General features: G+C 41.9%; 1 long non-coding RNA gene across 1 annotated transcript; it reads right to left on the minus strand.

Moving 5' to 3' along the window:
• Positions 1-1,674: 1,674 nt before the first annotated feature.
• Positions 1,675-8,942, minus strand: LOC123332821. The gene is made up of 3 exons (XR_006549878.2): positions 8,736-8,942; positions 2,344-2,534; positions 1,675-1,920 (listed from the first exon to the last, which is right to left on the minus strand). It is a non-coding gene; the product is annotated as an uncharacterized LOC123332821 (long non-coding RNA).

The following is an 8,942-nucleotide window of genomic DNA, read 5'->3' on the forward strand; positions in this document are numbered from 1 at the left end:
ATAAACAAGGGGAATATGTTTCTTTGTTTTTATTGCCAATTATATAAATCCATTATTAGATAGCTCTTATATTTAAAGGTTTCCAATACCACCTTAGCATGCTGAGCAAAAGCTCTGTTTTACTTATCAATATCTTTTTATCTATCTAGCATTTATCTATCTCTTTACCTCTCTATGTATCTAGCTATGATTAAAACAAAATGGGAAATCAAATTCAATGCTACTTTTGATCATTCTGTTTGATAATTTAAAATTTCAACTTAGTGTTCATTGAGGGACACTTTAGTGGTAATCATACCATTAATGTGCCCAATAATGTGTAATTTTATAAAGTCCACACTAGATGGCAGATTTTAGACAGGATTTTCTAGGTCGCTAATTATTAAGCTTCTTCTACAGTCCTTAGCTGTCCTTGATACTTACTTCTGATTTCCCCTTTGTAAGTGACAGTTCAGTTATATTGGTAGTTGAGATATTTGGGAACCTTGTTGCCAGGTAGACAAATTAGAAAAGGTAAGCAAAAGGAGTGAACAAATACCAATCATGAGAATTCAAACATCTAGATCCACTTTTACAATATTTATTACTTTTTGTTTTGTTTTGTTTTGCCATACTTCACAGCTTATAGGATCTTAGTTCCCTGACCCACACCCTCTGCAGTGGAAGCTCAGTGTCTTAACTACTGGACGGCCAAGAAGTCCCAATATGCATGATTTAATTTCATATAACTTTTTACCCTATTAGACTTAAAAAAAAAAAAATACCCATTTTTCAGGAGAGTTAAGGAGTCTTGAAGAGGATAAGTAACCAAGGCAAGATTCCAGACAGGAAGCAGGCAAAATCTAGGACTGAATCCAGGTCTGTTTGCCTCTAAAGACAGCATGTGGGAGAAAGTAGAATCTGTTACTATTTTTATTTTTGAAAGTGATTTATTTCCCTTTTAAGAAATAGAAACTTTATGTTTCTGAACTGTAAGAGATTGGAAAGCAGAAAACAGACATTCAGGTAGAGCATCAACGCAGACATAGAAGCTGGAGGGAGAGAAATGGTAGGTGCTCAGGCTGACCAGAATAGGGCTACCTGTAGACTGATCTTAAGTTCTCAGATCTAAAAATGTTTTTAAAAGATAGGAAAGGCATTTAAATCTGCACAGGGACCCAAGCTGTGTCAACACATCTGCAGGAGATTATTTCTAGGATTTCCCTCTCTGACCTTGGTGCCCTGCTTCTCCTGAGCCTCTGTTCTGGATCTCCCTGCTGCCTCTACATTATGATACATCCACTCCACTCAGAGGTGAATGTACCAGCTCCTTAGAACACTGTTATAAATACCTATCATTTATTTTCAGCACATAGTTTTTGAGCCCCTACTATAAGCCTGCCCTAGGCCATAATTGCCAATATAGATCAAAAGGAGGCCCTGCTTCATAGTTATGCCTCTAATTCCCTGTCAAATTATGAGCTCCATTAAAGTTCATTTTGTAATTTCCTGTAGTAGACCAGACTGGTTAAGGGAATGATTTGATGTCAGACAGACCTGAGTTCAAGTCCCAGTTCTGCCATTATGAGTCATGAAAATGTGATCACACAGAGCTTCTATAAACCTCGGTTTCCTTCTTTATCAATTGGAGATAATGATAATATAAGTATATATGGGAAATATGGATTGGTTGCTACATCTAATTTTCCTTAATAATGAAAAACTTTTAACATTATGAACGCAATTCATTTGGTGTATTTCAAAAGGTGTAGTATTTTTCTTCATTATCAATAAAAGGAGTTAGAAATTAACTTTAAAGAAATGAGGAAATGACAAAGAAATTAACTGAAAAGTCATAGTTGGATATGCACTCACTGCATCCTTCAGAAGAGGGGCGAGTTAGGTTCCACCTATTTTCACGAGTTTCATCAAATACCAGACCTATTTGGGGGTGGAAGAGAAAAGGCAAATTTTTAAAAGAAATATATGTTATTAAATGAAGCATTTGTAATTCCTATAGAGCACCAGGTGGGGACAATGTTTTCTAGACTAGACCTAGGAAATAGAATGTGGAATCAGTCTGTTCTCCCCCTCCCCCCCAAAAGCTGTTCACTTTTTAATGAATTTAAAAAATAATAGGCGACTTCAGGCTGTCACCAAGGACACCGTCAGGCGGTATAAAATCCACAAAGATGAAGAGGAAAGGAAATAAAGCAACCCCTGATATTTCTACTCTGGATGGCAGACCGAGCAAACAATAACTGTGCATCAGTGTTGATCTCAAAGGCTTGAAAAGTTCAGGGTTCGGAAGGACCAGGTCCCTCTGGCCATGCAGCCAGGATGCAGGCAAGAGGCTAGACATACCTTCTTAGGACACTCAGAGCGAAGAACTGAAGACCCTCACAGCAAGGGCGCCCGCTTCCACGCAGCCCAGCCAGGGTGCCCTATGACTTCTTCAGTGGCATCCATGGTTGCTCCACCCACCCACTCATGTCTCCCAAGAAGTGGGTCTCTGTGGGGAGCAAACTTCATCTCTCCCAGCCGCCCTCTCTCACCTGCCAGAGAGATCAGAGAGCATACTGGGAGAAAGCTTGAAGACAAGTCATCATTTGTTGGGCTCCAAAATCACCGTGGATGGTGACTGCAGCTGTGAAATTAACAGACACTTGCTCCTTGGAAGGAAAGTTGACCAACCTAGGCAGCGTATTAAAAAGCAGAGATACCGCTTCGCTGACAAAGGTCCATATAGTCAAAGCTATGGTTTTTCCAGTAGTCATGTATGAATGTGAGAGTTGGAATGTAAAGAAGGCTGAGCACTGAACAATTGATGCTTTTGAACTGTGGTGTTGGAGGAGACTCTTGGCGAGTCCCTGGGACTGCAAGGAGATCAAACCAGTCCATCCTAAAGGAAATCGGTCCTGAATATTCATTGGAAGGACTGATGCTGACACTGAAGTTCCAATACTTTGGCCACCTGATGTGAAGAACTGACTCACTGGAAAAGACCCCGATGCTGGGAAAGACTGAAGGTAGGAGGAGAAGGGGGGGACAGAGGATGAGATGGTTGGATGGCATCACTGACTGAATGGACATGAATTTGTGCAAACTCCTGGAGATAGTGAAGGACAGGAAAGCCTGGCGTGCTGCAGTCCATGGGGTTGAGAAGAGTCAGACACAACTTAGCGACTGAACAACAACAAATTATTATCCTCAGAGAAATAAGGAAAGATGTTACAACTGTAAGAACAGAAAGTGGCTTAAATAAGTATTCAGGGAAAGAAGACACTGGTGGGAACTGAAACTCTACTAGCAGATGTGGAAATCTCAAAAGGAGAATCTGGAGGATATATGAAGAAATTTTCTGGAAGATAGAGCAGAAAGGGATGGGAAGTTGCAGAGAACAGAACACTGGAGCATTTGCCCTAGAGTCCAATAACCGAGTAACGGGCATTCTAGAAAGAGAACAGAACAACGCAGGGGAAGGAACTCAAAGAAACAATTCAGGCCTGCTTCCCACAATTGAGAAATTTTATTTAAAGTTAAAGAGGCTCACCAACAGTGGTGATAAAAAATGTTTTGACCCAGTTTTACAGCAGTTAAGAAAAAAATGTTTGGAGACTGAAACAATAAAAAGAACTCTTCACTCAGCCAAAAAATAAATAAATAAAAAAAAATTTTTTTAATAAAAAATAATAACCAAAAAACAAGATTAAAAAAACAACAAAAATTTCACACACTGCCAAAAATGAAAAATAAAACACTAAGATGTAGCAGATTACTCTCCAGACAGGAACCAGTGGTTCTGGACTCAACAGTTCAAGCCTAGAATTAATGTCTGTTACAGAATCATCATGAGCACAACTTACTTCCAAACACAAAAATTTTGTAATGATTAAAAAAACTAGTTCTGATCACTTTTCTAACATAGTTATTCAAGTTTAACTAATATTTAAACTGAATTGGGTGGAGAAGAAGGGGAGGAATCCACATGAACCAAGGGTGGGTACAGAGAATTTGTCCTTGCTGCCATGCAAGGCTGAGACATTGAGCTGGTAAAGAAACAGTCCTTTTTAGGTCAGACAGTTTATTATTTCCATAGCCAGCAACAACAGCAAGATCCACAGAGGTGCCAGCTCCCTGTGTCCTCTGCCCCATCAGATCGCACTAAAGCAAAAGAGGTTCAATAACAATTCAACATGGGTGATAAGGAGCTCTGGTTCTGAGTAACCAGTTTTATACTAAGCAGTTTTGAGTATTTCATGCTAAGCAATTTTATACCATGGAGCTGTACCCTCAAGTGTGGGGAAGAGGGGCATTTCAAGGTAGAAGCCCTTACATCTTACCTGAACCTGGGAGGCAATAAGAAAATGTCTCGTAACAGCCTCCAGGAGGGATAATAAAGGGGGTGGAAAATGGCCTTGTAGCAGTTCCTTCCAAGCCTCCCGTTCTCTCACATTCTGAGAGGAGTATGGGGCATTTTACCAAGACTTAGATCTCCTGAGGTTAAGTCTTGTCCATGAGGCCTATATGGATGTTTGCAAGTACATCTGCACAGAGCAATTTCCCTGCAACTTCACGCCCTAACTTTCACATCACCAGTCAAGAACTCTCTTTAGAAACAGAGGCCACCTAATCAGATATCCTAATTATACAAATACTTTTAATCTGTCCTAGGCAACAGAGATACTACAATCAGTTAAACTTAGAGCAGTTGCTATACTCTGTGAATAGGACTGTGAATAGGTAAAAGGAAACTGGATTGGGTTCCAGAAATTTGATCTTGTTCTATTGTCTGGAGTGGTAGCTGTTAACTTCTGGAGTCAGCAGCTGCTGGGAAGTTATCTGAGAGTTCTTAGATTAAGATTCCCTTTCAGTCAATGGTCAAGTTGGAGCTGTCAGTCTGCACTAAAAATTGGCCAGATGCTGCTCTGCAGACTGGAACTGAGAGAGATGAATGGACCCTCCCCAGCAATTAAGGTTGTCCTGTGCTTGGTATCAGTCCCTGTAGAAATCATGTCACCCTTTTACCAGTCCTCCCCGTATCTTACTCACACCACACACCCAGACTTGTTCCAAGGTGGCTCAGTAAAGTCTTCCTTGTACAACTTATACCACCTAGAAAATCTACGGTCCTCTGATAAACGGACAACACTAGGAGCACTGAAGAGTTGTCATCCCAGACCCATGATCATTATCATCATTATCTGTAATGGCCCAAATCTAGCAAGCTTAGCTGGGCAGCAAAAGAACATCAAGTTAGACTCTCCCATCTCCTGGCTTATCTTTGATACTCACAAATTCCAGTAGCCCACAGTCCCAGAGGGAAGACATGGAAGAAAAAGAGTGAATGCATTAATTACACAGTCTATTTGCCAAGACCAGCCTGGTCCAGTGTCCCAGACTGTGTCCCAAGTTCCCTTTGCTACTTGACTGTGTTGTTAGCAGTTTGGGTATGTGTGCCAGGCTTCCTTGGTCTCAGATGCTGGAATCACTGGAGCTTATTTTTAGGCCCAGTTCTGACTTGTAGATGAATTGCTATGCCCAGCACAATAGTGCATTTGGGTGGCCCTGGTCCTTACCTGGGAAGCTCAGGTCAAATCAGCTTGTTTCCATTGATGTTCATCCTGTAAAAGTCCTTTTCCACAGGCATTTATATGGTTCACAAACAGAGGGCATGAGTCTTCTGCAACCTTATGCCATGTTTGGCCCCTCTGAGCTGAGACTTGATTATCCAATTTTCTTGTTGCCAGGTACCAGACTACACTGCTAGCCCATAGCCCAATGCCATGAGTCAATGAAAATGTAACAGGGCATATTGTGGGAGGCATTTTTAGATCCCTCCTTACAATTATGCCCAACGGGCAGAGTTCCCTTTTCCATGCATAGTTTTACACAGCTTTCTTTAGAGCCGCACAGCTGTGCCATTCCATTACACTCCTGTGTAGGGGGCCCCAAGACCACACCCAGGGTTCAATGATTCACTAGGCAGACTGACAACATTCAGCACATAGTTGTACTCACAGCTAAGATTTATTGCAGTGAAAGGATATAAAACTAAGTCAGCAAATGGAAAAAGTGCATGGTGCAAAGCCTACAGAAAACCAGACACAAGCTTCCAAGAGTCCTCCCCCAGTAGAGTCGCACAGGACACATTTAATTTCCCATCGACAGGTTGTGCCAATATAGGTAGAATATTGTCTACTGAGGAAGCTTGTTAGAGATGGTGTCCAAGGCTGTTATTGGGACCTGGTCATGTAGGCACCTTCTGCCTAACACATACCAAAATTCCAGACTCCCAGGAGGAAAGCAAGTATTCAGCATAAACCACACTGGTTTACAAACAGTTCAAGTACAATGAGCCACTCTTATCAGTTCTGGGAATGGTGGGAATCCTCCCCAAAACATATCCTCATAAGCAGGACTTTCCAAGGATATGCCAGCTCTTGGCCCTTGGCCAAGGCATCTTTATAGTAAAATTATCAGTAGAACCTCCTGCAACAGGGTGAGGGCAATCTCAGTTACGCCCTTAGGGGTCCTTTACTTAGCCAGTTAAAACAGGTCCCATTAGCTACACAGACCTACATAAAAAAGCCAGATGACTTCATCCTTAAGTTTCTAAGTTTCTAATTAACCTTTTTTTCCCCTAGTGCAAGGCAGCAATACAGGCACAGCCAGTAAGTTGAAGCTGACCTGAAATCCTTCCAGAGCTGAGGGAGTGTGATAGGACACACAGACAAGCACAACCCCAGAGATCGCACGTAGTAACCAGAGAAACAAGGAGTTCACAAATATTGGGGCATGCAGAGCAAGACATACATTAGTTAGGCAGCACAGGTTATCAGGGCCCCCATGTGGCCTCGTACTGTAAGACCTCCCACTCTGGGTTCTCAGCCCAGTTCAAATGATGCAGTTCAGTCCTTGGTTTCAGAGGGACAGCCTGAGGCAGTCAGTTCCAGTTTTGCTTGTCTATAATTATCAGTTCAACAGCTTCACAAGTGTGGACAACATCTATAGGTGTTCTTCAGGAAAGTGCTGGCATTGGGGTCACCCCCTGCATCTCATGTTCAGTGCCTAGGCTCAGCTACCAGTTTAATTCAGAGTTCATATTTGAAAAAGCACATAATTATTCCTTTAGGAAGAGGGCAAGACTTCCAGGAACAGCTCTGAAAAGCAAAGATCATTAATACCCTTCCTTCTCCCCTGTTCCCAGGGCCTGGGCTTTTACTTTTCCCTCCATCATTACAAAATCAATTGTGTCCTATTCAGCAAGAGTAACAACATTTTTTCAAGTCTCCCCTACTCTCAGCTAGACTATTTGTCTGGGACAGTTGTATGCAAGAGGTATAGAAGCATTTTCACAGAAAACATTTTTGTATAACTTAACCAGAAAGGCACAACATATTCCAAATTGGTCAAACTGAAACCCCGAATTTTCAAAAAATAATTATAATGGGCTTCCCTGGTGGTTCAATTTATAAAGAATCTGCCTGTGATACACAAGACCCTGGTTGGATTCCTGGGTCAGGAAGATCCACTGGCAAAGGGATAGGCTACCCACTCCAGTATTCTTGGGCTTCCTTTGTGGCCCAGCTGGTAAAGAATCTGCCTGCAATGCAGGAGACCTGGGTTTGATCCCTGGGTTGGGAAGATTCCCTGGAGAAGGGAAAGGCTACCCACTCCAGTATTCTGGCCTGGAGAATTCCATGGACTGTTTAGTCCATGAGTTCACAAAGAGCTGGACACAACTGAGTGACTTTCACATTTCTTTTGTCCTAATCATTTATCCAGGGAGCAGTCTAGAAAACGTCAATCCCTTTCTGGGGACAGCTGCTTTTAATAATCAAACTGCCTTTCTCCTTACCAGGAGAAAGGTGAGGGAAGTAGAGTCAGGCTATCAGACTGCCATTGCAAACTGCAACTAATTTAGAAAGCTGAACACAAGTCAACAGCAGTGAGGCAGCCTGAAATGGGGTCCACAGTCTGACCTTTAGTAGTGGGTGGAGGTGTCACACTCCCTATGATGTGCCCCTCCCCAAATTGTAGCTTTTGCAGGAATCATGTTAAGAATGCACTGAATCTCGGTATCAGAAATATAGAGCTGAGCAGCAGCTCAATTTCAGATGGCCGCATCAGAAATAAGCCCTTTTCTGTGGACAGAAATGGTCTAGCAAGCATCCATGATGTTTCTACAATTTAGTCTACAGAGAAGTGTCCTAAATGTGTAACTATTCCAGATCTGAGTTTTCTTTTATGAGCAGAACTTTGCCAGCTTTTAGTTTGTCACAGTTACTGAGGGTGAAATAGCCCAGACCAGGTTTCAGCTTAGAGTCAGGTGTAGGCAATTAAGCATCAGGATTCCAAAAAAGCCAGCAGCTTTTCTTTAGCAGCATATTCAAAGCCCAGATACCTGAAGGCCAGATAGCCTGTTCCAAGTCCAACTGACAAGTGAGGCTTCTGACACCCTTTTTATCTTGTCAGCCTTAGAGTCCAAAAAGACCCATCCAAAAATCCCCATCAGGCTGGAAAATCATCAGCCTTAATGGGTCAGACATCTGATTTTACAAACACTCATTAGCTACTCAAATCCACTTTGTAAAACTCCAAAAGTGTATTTCATCTGAAGAGTGCCTCTCTTTTCATGTTATTTCCTTTTTTTCCAGAAGTTACAGTAAGCAAAATGTATAATAAATATCATTAGTTACAGAGACTTATTTTATTTTCAATACTCAAAGGGAAAAAAAATTCAATCCACCTACCAGCGGCAAAAGGCAATTATTCATTTGTGTGTCCCACTAACACTTTTTCTTTGCAGCTTTCTCTGACTGGGATGATCCATCCAGCATTTGTGAAATTACAAGCATATAACATGCGTGTGTGCTAAGTCGCTTCAGTCATGTCCGACTCTGTGACCCTATGGACTGGGTCAGTCTCCTCTGTCCATGGAATTTTCTGGAGTTAGTTGC

Source organism: Bubalus bubalis, chromosome 3 (assembly GCF_019923935.1).
Source record: "Bubalus bubalis isolate 160015118507 breed Murrah chromosome 3, NDDB_SH_1, whole genome shotgun sequence".
NCBI lineage: Eukaryota > Metazoa > Chordata > Mammalia > Artiodactyla > Bovidae > Bubalus > Bubalus bubalis.